At 36.6% G+C, this 14,156-nt stretch overlaps 1 protein-coding gene across 9 annotated transcripts in view; it reads right to left on the bottom strand.

Annotated features, from left to right (window-relative positions):
• The window catches only part of Idua (alpha-L-iduronidase), a 288,729-nt gene that overhangs the window by 91,683 nt on the left and 182,890 nt on the right, over positions 1 to 14,156 (bottom strand). The gene's annotated exons all lie outside the window — the stretch shown is intronic.

Raw genomic sequence — 14,156 nt, forward strand, 5'->3', positions numbered from 1 at the left:
GGACAAAGAGCACGTCAGAATGGATATCAGGAGGCTGCTTAGAAGGATAAAAGAGAATAGTGTAACAGAAAGGGTAGTGAGCGTGTTGCCTAGGTATGACTGTGGTCAGATGAGGCGGAGAAAGAGTATTATGAATGATATGCTGGCTAAAATGTGTGAGGAGATGGGAGTACAGTTTGTTAATGTGTGGAATGAGTTTGAAGGATGACGTGAACTGTATGGAAGCGATGGACTACATTTGAGTGGTTATGGTGTGAGTTGCTTGGAGAGACTGCTGATGGAAGGTAGAGAAGTGAGTAGAGAGAATGAATCAGATCAAGCGGGAAGTGATGTGGAAGAGCAGGAGAGTAAGACAGGGAATTGAATAGGTGGTTATGAATGGGGAAGTGAGTGGTATGAGTATGGAAAATGAGAGAAAGGGTGTGCAAGAGGAGCAGGGAAATGGGGAGGCTCAGGGTGGACAGGGGTACACAGCAAGAGAAGGGTGGATGCTCCAAGAGGAGGTGAGAGTATGTGTAGACAGGAAAGGAATGGGATGACCTGGGATTGAGAGAAAACGGTTGGAACTGGGAAGGGCTCTAGAATGAATGGGCAGAAAGGGAAATGGCTCCAGTTAAGCATGGAGAGAGCACATCAAGTGAGTGGTATTGGTGGAACTAGCTGTAGATCCAGAAATGAACTGTTGTGTTTGTATACAAATTCTAGAAGTATAAGAAACAAGACAGATGAAAGGGTTGCACTAACTGCATCTGTTCACCCAAAGATTGTTGGAATAAGTGAGACATTGTTAGAAGAGGATGACATCCTGACAGGAATAGAGATGGAAGGGTATGATGTGTTTCGTGAGGATAGAAGGGGTAAAAAGGGAGGGGGGGAGTGCTATTGATGATAGAGAAAGAGTTATGTCCATACAAGGTAGAGATGCAAGAGGGAAATAGTGCCCGTGGTTTTGAGGCAGTATGGTGTGAGATAGAGATGAATGGAATCAATACATGTTGGATGTTGTTATAGACCAGGTAATGTGGATGGTGGTGATAATGAAATGTATAACCAAATTAGTCAAACAAATAAGAAAAGGGTGATCATAATGGGCAATTTTAATTATGGCAATATAGACTGGAATGATGAGATAGCAACTGGAAGTAAAGAAAACGAGTTTCTTGAGTTTTTGAGGGATAACTACCTCAGACAGTATATATAACAGAGGGCACACGAGGATTGAGGGTCTTGGATTTGGTCATCTCATCAGAGGATGTAATTATAAATGAGTTGTCCAATAATCCATCAATTGGTGAGAGTGATCATGAGGTGATTACCTGGGTGGTTGCCGGCAGTATAAGAAGCTCTTTGAGAAAAGGGCATATGTGGAACAACAAGGGGGGTGATTATGAAGAGCTCAGGAGACAGCTTGTGGGTGTAGCATGGAATGAGGAGTTAGCTGGAAAAGAGATCAATGCAGTTTGGGAGATTTTCAAAAACTATCTAGTAGATGCAATGTCTAAATGTATTCCAAGGGTGAGAACGTTAAATAAGATAGGTGTGAGATGGATGAATAAAGAGATTAAGCACGTGATACAGAGAAAAAGAGCATTGTGGAGGCAGCATAAGAGAAGTGGAAATAACCAATTTCATGAGGTCTACAAAGACCAGGCAAGGAGGGTGTGACTTGGTTGGTGAGGGTAGCTAAAGAGAGGTATGAACAGCAGTTAGCTAATGAAGCCAAAAAGAATCCTAAGGGTTTCTTTCGATATGTAGCCAGCAAAAGAAAGAATGATTATGGAAGGATGACATTCATTGGAGAAAATGGTATAAAGACAGCTGTTGCAGAATGCGTGGTGGAGATACTTAATGAACAGTTCATAAAGGTCTTTGAACCTTGTGAATGTGACTTCATGGAGAGATTGAGAGCAGATGATGATAGGGAGGAGAGACTGACTGTAAGTGAGCAAGAGGTGTATGGGGAGTTCAGTAAACTAGATGTTAATAAGGCTGTGGGACTTGATAATATATCACCACGTATACTGAAGGAATGGAAGGAGGGCAAGATTGTGCCACTTCATAAAGGAGGTGATGGAACTCAAGCATCAAACTATAGGCCTATCTCTGTGTCAGGTGTTGTGGTTAAGTTGTTGGAGAAGCTTCTGAGAACTAGGATCCAGAGTTGGGTTGACAACAATGGTATATATAATCTTTGATGGACAGCATGGATTTGCTAAAGGGAGGTCATGTTTTAGTAATCTACTTACTCATAACAATAACGTGACTACTTCCTTGGACAGAGGAGAAAAATACACAGTAATATTCTTGGATTTTGCAAAGGCTTTTGATAGAGTACCTTATGATAAGTTGACAGTCAAACTAGAGCAGATGGAGTTGGATATTAGACTAGTGCATTGGATTGCAGATTGGCTATCTGATAGGTATCAACAAGTTGTGTATGGGGGAGCAATATCCAGGAAAAGGAAAGTCACTAGTGGAGTGCCTCAGGGATCTGTTTTAGGACCATTACTGTTTAACTTGTATATTAATGATATTGGTGAAGATTTGGATGCAGATATTCAGTTGTTTGCAGATGATGCAAAGTTGGGATGAACCATGAAGAATAGTGAAGAAGTTGTGGCCTCACAAGAAGACTTGAATAAATTGAGTGATTGGGCAAGGAAATGGGGATGTGAGTTCAATGTTACAAAATGTAAGGTTTTAAAATTTGGAAAACAAAGATGGGATGCAGAATTTATGCTTGGTGAGGATATACTGTCGGAGGTGGAGAAAATAAGAGATCTCGTGATGATAGTGGATAAGGATCTGAAATTTACGGGACACATAGCCAAAATTGCGAAGACAACACAAAGGCTTCTGGGAATTATGCAGAGGACACTGACGTGTAGAAGTAGGGAGATTCTTGTTCCATTGTATAAGGCTTTGATTAGGAAACACACATGGACTATTGTGATCAGATTTGGTCACCTGGTTTTCAGAAGGATGAAGAGATGTTGGAAAGGGTCCAAAGGTGACTGACTAAGGTAGTTTCTGACCTCTGGAATGTCGAGTATGAGGAAAGATTGAAAAGATGTAATTTGCAGAGTCTGGTGGACAGGAGGAAGAGGGGAATATATGATAGAGACCTACAAGTTGGTAAGGGGGTTGTATAGGATCAATGCTGAAGAAGTTCTAGAGAAAATAGTGGAAGATCAGGGGGAGAACTAGAGGTCATCCCTGGAAACTATAAAAACGGTGTGAGTAGGGGAGTGAGAGGCAGATTTTTTTCATGCAGAGTTGTGAATGATTGGAATGCCATGCCTGAGAGTGTGGTATCTGCAAGGAGTTTGAGTATGTTTAAGATACGGTACGATGAGTTGTGTGTGTGATAAAAGGACCTCTCAGATGAGTCTTTGACTCCATGAGGTCTTGGGGTAATAATAATAACTTCACCTTCCTATCAACCATCACCCACATCATCACCATAGGCTTATGAAATTCCTGCAGTCCATTTCCATCATTGTAATACACAGCTTTTATACATATACAGTAAAACCCCTTTTTTACACTTTCCAGGGGACTGATGGAAAAAAGTGTAAATAGTAGGAAATGTAAAAAACATTAAAAAGAGGCTAAAAGATGATTTACTGCTTGTTGTTAGTTTTTTTCACTTGGTTAGACTAAATTTAGTTTAATCCTTTATCCAAGTGTAAGCGAACGAAGTTTGCACATGAAGTATCTTCAGGACTGAGGCAACTCATGGTAAAGGTGGACTAATCTCTCTATGAAGCAAACTAAATTTATTATAGTCTAACCAAGTGAAAAAAACTTCCAACATCTTTCTCAAAATCCACAGTAATTTAATAATAAGGTGGTACACCTTTTGGCAACTCGTATAAGTAAATGTGACCTCTCCATTGCTTCTGTCTTAGTATCAGAAATTCTGGGTCTGGCTCCCATTGACGAGACCTCAATAAAGGTCAAAACCGGTCTGGCTAGTGGCCCTTCCCTTAATGCACAGCATTATACATGTCTGCAAGGAGATGTGCTTTGCATTATGGGAGATACTGAGACAAGGAGTGATGAGAGCTTGGTCCACCTTTACCACGAGTTGCCTCAGTCCTGAAAATACTTCAGGCACAAACTTTGTTTGCTTCCACTTGGATAAAGTATTAAACTAAATTTATTACTGCTAGTATGTGACTCTACATACTTTATTACAAAATTTAATAACTGAAAATAAATGAATTTACAATTACTTACATTTATCTATTTAAAAAAATCTTTAATTGTTGATTGTTTTTGCTTCTTTTGCACTCTTATAAGTTCTACCTGCCTCTCCACAGTGGATAAGGCATTAAATGCCCCATCGTCTCCTGATGCACTTGCAACATACTGCCTCAAAAGAGAGATAGCTTCCATTGCTTCTTTACTAGTAGGGACGGTAGGTTCATGATCACAGTCTTCTTCAACCACTTCTTCCTCTTCTTCTTCACCAAGGTGGTTGGAAAGGATGTCTTCTACACTTGGTACCATTGATCATATCAACATCAACATAGTCTTAAAATGAGGAAGACTCATCCATCACATACCAGTTGTTGGGCTCTGACATATTTTCTTCTTCCTCCTGTAGTTGTTCCTCCTTTTCCACAAATGTAACTCCTGCCTTCTGGAAACAGTTGGATATGGTTTCAGGAGTAACATGCAACCATGCTTTGGCCACATAATGCATGGCATCAAGGATTGATATGGTCATTTGTTTTGGGTCCATACCATTATCATGCATAAACACAGCTTTTTCAACAAATATTTTTCTGTATTTCCATTTAAATGCATGGATGATGCCCAAATCTAATGAAGCTCACTTGTACAATTAGTGGGAAAGAACGCACGCTGATCTAATGTTTCTAAGCTGCAGATCTTCAGGGTGTGCAGGACATTTATCTAGCAGTAATAATAGTATTTCGCAGTGATTTGCCCCCAATTTTGGCATCCAGAGTATGTGTGGTGGATGTGAAGATGCTGTTATGTTGGTATCATACTTAGTAGGCAGATTTTTCACGTTCTTAAAACACCTTGGCTTTTTAAATTTACGAATTACCAGTGGAGATAATTTTTCTGATCCATCAGTATTGATCATGAGCCAAACAGTTACTCTCTGCTTGCTGAATTTTCCACCGTGATACTTCTTTCCTTTAAAACACGATGTTTTACTTGGCAGAATGTTATAAAAGAGCCCAGTTTCATCAACATTAAAAATATTTTTCTGTTCGTAGTCCTGAATAATAATTTTTAGTTCATGATTCCACTGGTTTACAGTTTCACCTGCAACATTATTACTTTCTCCACACACTTGATTATACACAATATTGTTACAAGTGTTGAAACGATCAATCCATCCATTTGATGCAATAAAATCATTAATCCCCAATCTTGCAGCAGATTCAAGGGCTTTTGCTTGGACTATAGTACCATCAACTGGAATACCTGACGTTCTCATAGAAACAAACCACTCCACCACAAGTTTATCCAATTCATCGTATGTCGATGTCCGGATATATTTTCGTATTTTTGACATAGCACCAGATTGCTTTGCATTGAGTTCAAAATGCTTGACTTGTTTTTTACTATCGTGTTCAAAGCGGACACGGAGAGTCCAAGATCTTTTGCTAATTGCACACGTGTTCCGACATGCCAATCTACACGTCGCAGAATTGCCCTCCTTTCTACTACCGAAATACATTTTCTTTCTTTTTTCTCCATGTTACTAACATGGATCATCCACCACTGCAACTTGAAAGCAACTATCACAAGCTAAATTACTTAGCAGAAATTCTGCAATATACCACGTGCTTCTGAACTGCGACTACGAACACCAACACTGCAAACTAGTGAAGCGATATTTCACGAACTGTGGTTTATTCACCGATATCTAATATTCACGAGTAACAACTGTTACTTGGTAGAAGTGTGAATGTGATTTCACAATTTGTATGTGATCCTTGTTCATGATTTCAATACAGCACTGTGAATGTGAAATCACATCACAACATGTTATAGGTGCCACAAGCGGCTGACAGTTTAAAATTATTGATATGAAAACTTCATAGTATCAATTCATACTGTGATTGAAAAATCACAGTATCGCTCATCACTACATCACTGCTGCAAGCGTGCAAGTCACTGTGATGGCGGAAACGAAACTACAGCCGAAAGCAACGCCATCTGTGAACAGAAATGTGCAGATTTCCTTGAATCGAGTTGAATGAGAGGAAATCGATTTGAAAATCACTGTTGCCACCTGAGAAAAAACCGCAAATCACAGGAAATAACGTCCACATCAAGTTGTTAATGGTGAGAAAACAATATATCATAAGAATAGGCCTCAAGACAGGACCAACGGAAAATGACATAAATGGCAGGAAAATGAAAATTGCGGGAACATAAAAATGGAGTTTTACTGTATATATATTTTTACATTAAAAGTAAATAACCTTACTTTGTCACATTAAAGTGACAATGTTTGTTCTTTGTCCACACTCTTAGTCTATTTTAATTGTCCTGCAAGATCTCTACATCATGTTTATTAACTGCAGCCCCTGCCCCCTCTCTCTCTCTTATTTTTTTGTACATCAGCGCACAACTGAATATTCCTCTCCAAATTATTCCCTATATATTTAACTTATAGATTACATAACTGTTATGTAATCTATATGTTAAATCTATTCGTCCCTCAGAACAGCAAACCGGTCCCATGAACACACACACACGCTGCTACAATAAAAAAATACATACTTAATCGGAATGGGGGGCACCCCACCCGAATAAAATAAAAAGTAATATCATAACTAGTTCCTTTCATTTGATATAAATAGCGTTATTTATATCAAATGAATTTATATCTATATCAAATGAAATTTATATCAAATTTCATTTGATATAAATATAAAAAAGTGTGGTCTGATCAGAGTCTTATACAACGGAATGATAACCATTTTATCTCTGCAGGTCAGTGTCCTCATTATTGTAGCAATCCTCTGTGTTACCTTCATTACTTTTGCAATATCTCCCCTAAATTTCAGGTTTCTATCAATCATCAACCCCAGATCTCTTGTCTCCCCTACTTCCTCCAGTTTAACTCCTGCTACATCCTGAATAAAGAACTTTTAAAAGGAAACAATTCATTTAGGATTTAACAAGTCAGAAAAATCAGGAAAACGACGCACATTCGTTTCCCGGAAGACGCTGCTAGAGATCTCGTGATGTGCCAAAATTCCCGCGGATGGAGAAAGTAGCGGGCGAGAAAATATCGCAGAAAGAAGAGGGCACTATCGCAGTGAGTAACAGGATGCTAAAAAGGGGGGGGGGGGGGGTGAAGGGAGAATAAAAAGGGTTTGCACCCCTTTCTCAAGGCTTTTTTTTCGTCTGTTTTGCTGGATGATGATTCGACTTCTCCCATGGAACGGTAGTTCCTGATGGTGTTTCTTGGCGATAGTACGATATCGGACGGTGCACCTTTCCCTTCGATGTCTGAATTTCTGCCGGTACTAAAGCATGAGATGTCGTCATATGCTGTCTTCACTCCTTCACTGAAAGTTCCGATGGCATAATATCGCTGACGTATCCTGTAAAAACGAGGATGGCCCGAAACAGATCGAGAATAGACGAGGGAAGTATCGAGAGGTAATTCAAACAAAGAAGGACAGTTCAGACGGACCTGGAGATCCTGCCCCCAAGAAATGGTAAAGTACAGATTTTGTTGTATAATTACCCAGTTGGTAAAAGAAAAAGATCATTGTAGTGTAATAATCGAGTATGGACAGTATTTAAGAACTTGAAGTGATTATTTAGCAGTGGCTAATGTCCATAAGACATATTGTTTGGAATGATCGTAGATGATTGTGACTAGTTTAATGTGCAAGTCTAACATAGTAGGTAGAAAATTGATTAGAAGTGTATAATGTGTACATTATGTGTGTTTAATCTCTAACTTAAAAGAAGGATTTATTGTTCATGCATTAGAGTATTAATCAGTTTGATACAGTTTGATTTAGCATGTCATTGAACTAACTGAAAGTGAGATTGGTCTAAGTGTATATGTCTTTAGATTCCAATAAATATATTTTTTCTTCTATACCTGAGTTTGCCTGTGATATGAATCAAAACTACTGCTCATTAATCTGAAACATAGCGGGGGGGAATTGAAAGAAAGGTATCATATGATGTTATAGAAGTTACGACTACAAACCAGAATTTACTTAGCCACAGTAAAGCGTTTAATTTATGAGTTTAAGTACTAAATTTATTCACCTATGTACACCAAAAAGTCTGTAAAAGTCTCCCTGAATAAGAGTCCCCCTCTATTCTACGATATTGGCTGGCACAGCTTTAAAAAATAAATTTGTCAATATCTGAAGAGGAGATGGCCCCAGAAAGAAAGAGGATTCATTTCTTTTAGCAAGGAATATCCTTTAACAGTCAGGGTAAGCACGTGAGTAAAATTAGGAATCGGCTAGAGATATAGAATTTGCTTTCCTTATAGAATGAACACGTAAGAAGTGATACAGATATTAGAGTCAGGGAAATTTTGTAAGTCTTGTAGTCATTGTAGAGAGGTAAATTCAAAGAAAGTAAATTATTATAGGAAAAGTAACTGACGACATAACAATGGCACAGACAACAATATTTAATACTCCTCCCATAGAGTATGCAACATCACATCGATGTGTCCCAAACCTCAAGACCTTACATTTTGCTGCATTAAACTGACACCCCATTCATTTGCCCATCTATCTAGCTTATTCAAATCCTCTTGCAGGGCTACCACATCTGCACTATTATTAATAACCCTTACCAGCTTTGCATCATCCATAAACAACTGAATATCCCTTTGCAATCCACAGACAATGTCATTGATATAAAGGTTAAACAATATAGGTCCCAGTACTGAGCCATGTGGAACCCCACTTGTAACATTCTGGTTCTTTGATATTGCTCCACCATACACAACTCTCTGATACCTATCGGACAGCCAATCCTGAATCCAGTTGATCAATCTGACATCCAGACCCATGTGCTGCAACTTGAATATCAGCTTATCATGTGGCACCCTGTCAAATGCCTTTGCTAAGTCTAGGAAAATGGCAGTATATGCCTTTCCCTCATCTAATGCTCTTGTAACTTTATCATAAATCATTCCCCTTCACAAATTCATGTTGACTCTCACAGATAACATTACCCTCATCTTCCCAATGCTGTATATGGTCCCTCACTACTTTCTCCAAGATCTTACTAACTACTGATAACACACAAACTGGCTTATAATTAGACACTTCCAGTCTGTTACTGCCCTTATGCAATGGCACTATCTTACCTTCCTTCCATTCCATGGGCACCTTTCCCCGCAGCCAGTCTTTCATTGAAAAGCCAGGTCAAAGGTACTGTCAATTCCCTAGCACAATCTCTCAAAACTTGTGGTAAAATACCATCCAGTCCCACAGCTTTACTGACATCCAGAGTACTCAGTATTTGGAATACACTCTCCTCCTGTACCTCTAAACCTCGAACCTGCCCAATCCCTCTAGCATTAAAACTGACTCCTCCAGGATGAAATACTCCAATAAAGTGTTCATTGAATAATTCCATTAGGTCCTCTGCATCAGTCATTCTATTCCCATTTTTATCCCACAATATCATTCTTCCACAGTCATTTCTCCTCCTACTGGCCACATATCTAAAACATTCTCTAGGACTTTCTTTGGATCTTAGAGCATATCTCCTCTCATATTCCAGTTTCGTCTTACTTACCATACTAGTCACTTTTCTGGCTTGTGTCTTATATTCTTCATGCATCTTCTCTTCACCTGTCTCCTTATATCTCTTCCATAGCCTCTTTTTCACATGCAGTTCCTGTTTAATATTGTTTGTCATCCACTTTACTCCAAATTGTGTCCTCTTCTTCACTCGTGAAATACAGCGTACCATTGCTGCTAACAAATATTCCTTCACGATTTCCCAAGCACTAATGATATCCTGGCCTTCCAATTCCTCCCTCCACGAAACTTCTCCAAGTTGACATCTAAGTCTATTATAATTACCTGCTATATAAATCCACATACATTCCCATCTCTTTGATACTCCTGCGTGTCTATTCATTTTCCAAGTCAAAACCATATGGTCACTCCCTCTGACTGGTGGGAGAGATGTCATCTCAGTTATTATCAACTTATTATCTTATTATCAATAAGAAAAACATTTTTTAACTATCAAAATATAATAAGAATAAAATCTTTTATAATTTCACATATGCAATAGCCTGCATTTTTTATAAACAAAATAAATTTGTGTTGTTTGCGATAGAGGTTTTCATGACAAACAAACTATAAATAATAAATAAATATTATCTAAACACAATAACATTGAAATACATTATATTTCTCTTTTGTTTTTATACTTCAAGTGATAATCAATGGTACCAATCAAGGGGTATTATTTTATAGTCCTATTTATTTATATGTGATTACCAAAAGTGAATTCTTATTTGTAAAATGGTAGTTTTGTAAGTCTTGTAGTCATTGTAGAGAAGTAAATTCAAAGAAAGTAAATTATTATAGGAAAAGTAAGTGATGACATAACAATGGTGCAGACAACAATATTTAATACTTCTCCCATAGAGTATGCAGCGTCCCATCGATACTGTAGTAACAGTAACTATAATATTTTATTTAATAAAATCACTTTCCAGATGATGAGATGATTTTACATGGAAAAAAAAAAACTCATTCCTTTACAGGTTAACATTTACAATTACTTTAAGGAAATACTTATGACAACAGCTGCCACACCTTATTTCCTTCCTTCTTCACGTCTTGTGTTCTTCTAGGAGGATCTATAATCGAGAGATGATTTTCTAGAAAAGATCTGACATAGGGATTCAGATTAAATTCATTCAAGGGTATCCCATTTACACATATTGTCATTAAACCCGAAATATGTTTTATAGTGAGAGAAGATCTCTTTGTCATTACGATATTATTCATCACACTAAAAGCTCATTTGACTTCAGCGCTGCAAACTGCAATTTTTGTTATAATCACTTTGGCTTTTTTTACCGTGCTGGGAATATCGTTTTCGTAACATTCCAGTCAAAGCCATTTCCACTAAATCTCTAAAATCATTAATTTTAATTTCATATTTCAAAATAAAATTTAAAGATCTTATTCTCTTTTCTCCTTCTAACCATGGACATGTAACTTCTTCCATATTCCATGTTTCAGGATAACATACATTTAAAATGTTTTTCAGTTCTTCATCTTTTAAAGACATCATAAGAGAGTTTGGTAATGTTTCTCATGGTAGTTTGTGAAATCTGATTTTGCTTTCAACTGCTATTCCTTCAAATTCTTTTGATTTTAACATGGTATCAATATTAGATTCATAAGAACTTACAGAATTTTTAAAATCATTAATTGCATTAATTGTTCGCATGATTAAGGAGTTAGTCCTTATAATACTTATATTGCAACATACATTCCCATTACAGATATGATAATTCCTGTAGGATATCAATCATTAATGCTAGATCTTTTAAAAATTCCAAATTGAAAAGTCGGTTTAAAAAGCCCTTATATTTATCGTTCGACAAAATAGCTGGATAATTAAAATAAAATAGTATAAAGCTGGGTAATTTCTCCACACAGCAAGAGCCGTTAGTAAACTGCAAGCTGCCCATTGTGGTCCAAACACACGGCCGATCTTTAAATTTCGATGCCAAGGTCTTTTACAATCATATTTAATTCTCGTTGATTTTTGGTGATTGATGATAAAAAGCATATAATTTATCCAGAAATATTTCAAAATGATTTATTTCTTTAATGTTTTTTTAATGAATCGTCTAATTCTAATTGTAAACGATGAGCTATGCAATGCCAAATCACAATGTTGGGAAATTTTTGTATAAGTTTGATTGTAATACCTGATTTATTTCTTAACATTACACTGGCTCCATCAGAACAAAATGCAATGAGATGATTTTTTAAATAGTTATCAGAAAATCCATATGAATTTAAAGTAGCAATTATAGCGGCATGTATACATTCCGTGGTGGTATCTTCTAGTTCTATAAGATATACACAAATCATACATGGTTCAGTGAGCTCAACTTGTATGTGAATAACTAAAACACTTATTTTCGATAATGTTGTCGATTCGTCTGCTATTATAGAAATTTTGCAATTTTTTCTATTATTTTAGAGAACATTTTTAATTTTATTTGTTTAGAAATATGTTCAATCATTCTAATTTCTGAGAATCTAGAATGAAATGGTAATCCTAGAACAATACCATTTTTAATTTGCAGCTCGATTAAATCTGGTAAATCAGAACATTGGTTGGTTTTCTCTTCACCAAACTATAAAGAGAATTAAACATTTTTAAAGTTATCAAAATTTCTTTTTAATTTAGTTTGTCAATTAAATTTGGTAATATAGATTTGCTACATTCTTCATTTTTTTTATGATTTTATTATGAGCAAATGTTTGGATAACTTTTTATGCAAAGATGCGGTTCTTGAGTCTGTAGTATTTCCATTCGGTTCCATTTTCATTTCTACCCATTCCTTTGATAGGTAACAACTTTTTTCTCCTTCACCACCTAAGTTTTTATATTTTGAGCAAAAACAACATCCTAATTTATCATTTTTAACTTCTAACCACTTATACTGCATTTTGAAATACGATGCTTGCTTCTTGTTTCAGCAATCAGGTAAATGATTTTCTTTTTCTCCTCCAACCTGTTGCATATTCATTGAATCAATGTGTGTATTATCTTCAACTTCATTTTCAACTGCAGTAGAATCAACAGAATCACTTTTCATTATTTTTTCTTTCCCAAAAAAATTTAATAAATTTGACTATCTTTTCATGTTTCACGGGTAAAAATAGTTTTACAATATAAACACAGAACTAATGTCCAGTGGAACAACCCATTGATGACAGTTTTACAAACATTTGATTGGCTACTGGTCTTACCATACAATTGGCTACCAGAAGGGAAAAGGGTAAAGATAGCGCATGCACTTATTTTATTTTCAAATTTGGGCACATTCGTTATAGAGGAGTTGAAATAATAATTCCAAATAATCTATACACTGCCGAATAGACTAATTTTTGTTAGGTTACCATATGAGTTTGTCGCTTAATATATTTCAAAAAATTATGTTTTTTTTTTTTTTTTTTTTGAAAATATAAAAAAGTAAACAAGAACAAGGGGCTCGCAAATTTGAGAAAATTTTAACAAAGGGCTTGTGCAAGCCCCCATGAGCCCCTTATAACTCACCTCTGCGTATATCTACTCTCATTCAATCTCTACTTTTCTTCTCTTCAAATGAGATGTTTGGATACACATGGCAATACCTTGTGGGATTTTTCTTAAGAGCATGAAGTATGAATGGTGTTGGAAAGCATCTTTCTTTCATTCTGGGGATTGGTCATCAACAGGTGATACATATTCCATTTTAGCCATTGCCCTTGGTGTATGAAGGATGTGAAAAAAATTTCCTTATGAGACTCACTTGAAAATCCATAAATATTATCTTTTGCTGTATTTACTTCATACGGTGTCTAAGAATTTAGAACTGCTATGTATAGGAGGAGAGCCTCAACAGCTCAGTCAGTACAGACAAAGCCCTTTAGTCGGAAAGACCTGGGTTCGATTCCCGTCAACGACATGAGGAACCTTTATCTGGTCTTTATCCTGTAAAACTCTCACCAGGAATACTTTGTGGACAAAAGCCTACAAAGTCACCTATGGTCCGAAACAACTGAAAGGGAAAATATGATCAGATGTGCAGGAGGTAAAAACAGAACTTTATGTATCACTTCAAGTCCTAGTAAAACAGCATACTAACTCATCATGCCAAATATTCATGTTATTTTTTATTGTATTCTATTACACAATTTGGCTTCATTATTAACTGATTGGTGATTTTATAATTTTTTATGTCTTATGGCCAGCACACACACTTTACACTATTTTCACAAATCCTAAATGTCTTCCTATAGGAAGACACTGACCATGCGAGACACATCGGCTAGGAGATTTCTCCTGCTACAGGCAAAAGTGCAAATATTTTCCTCCAAAAAAAACCAGATGAAAACAGAGAAGTGCTTGAGTTTAAC

Source organism: Typopeltis vanoorti, chromosome 4 (genome assembly GCF_054136105.1).
Source record: "Typopeltis vanoorti isolate ZY-2024b chromosome 4, IOZ_Tvanoo_1.0, whole genome shotgun sequence".
Taxonomy (NCBI): domain Eukaryota; kingdom Metazoa; phylum Arthropoda; class Arachnida; order Uropygi; family Thelyphonidae; genus Typopeltis; species Typopeltis vanoorti.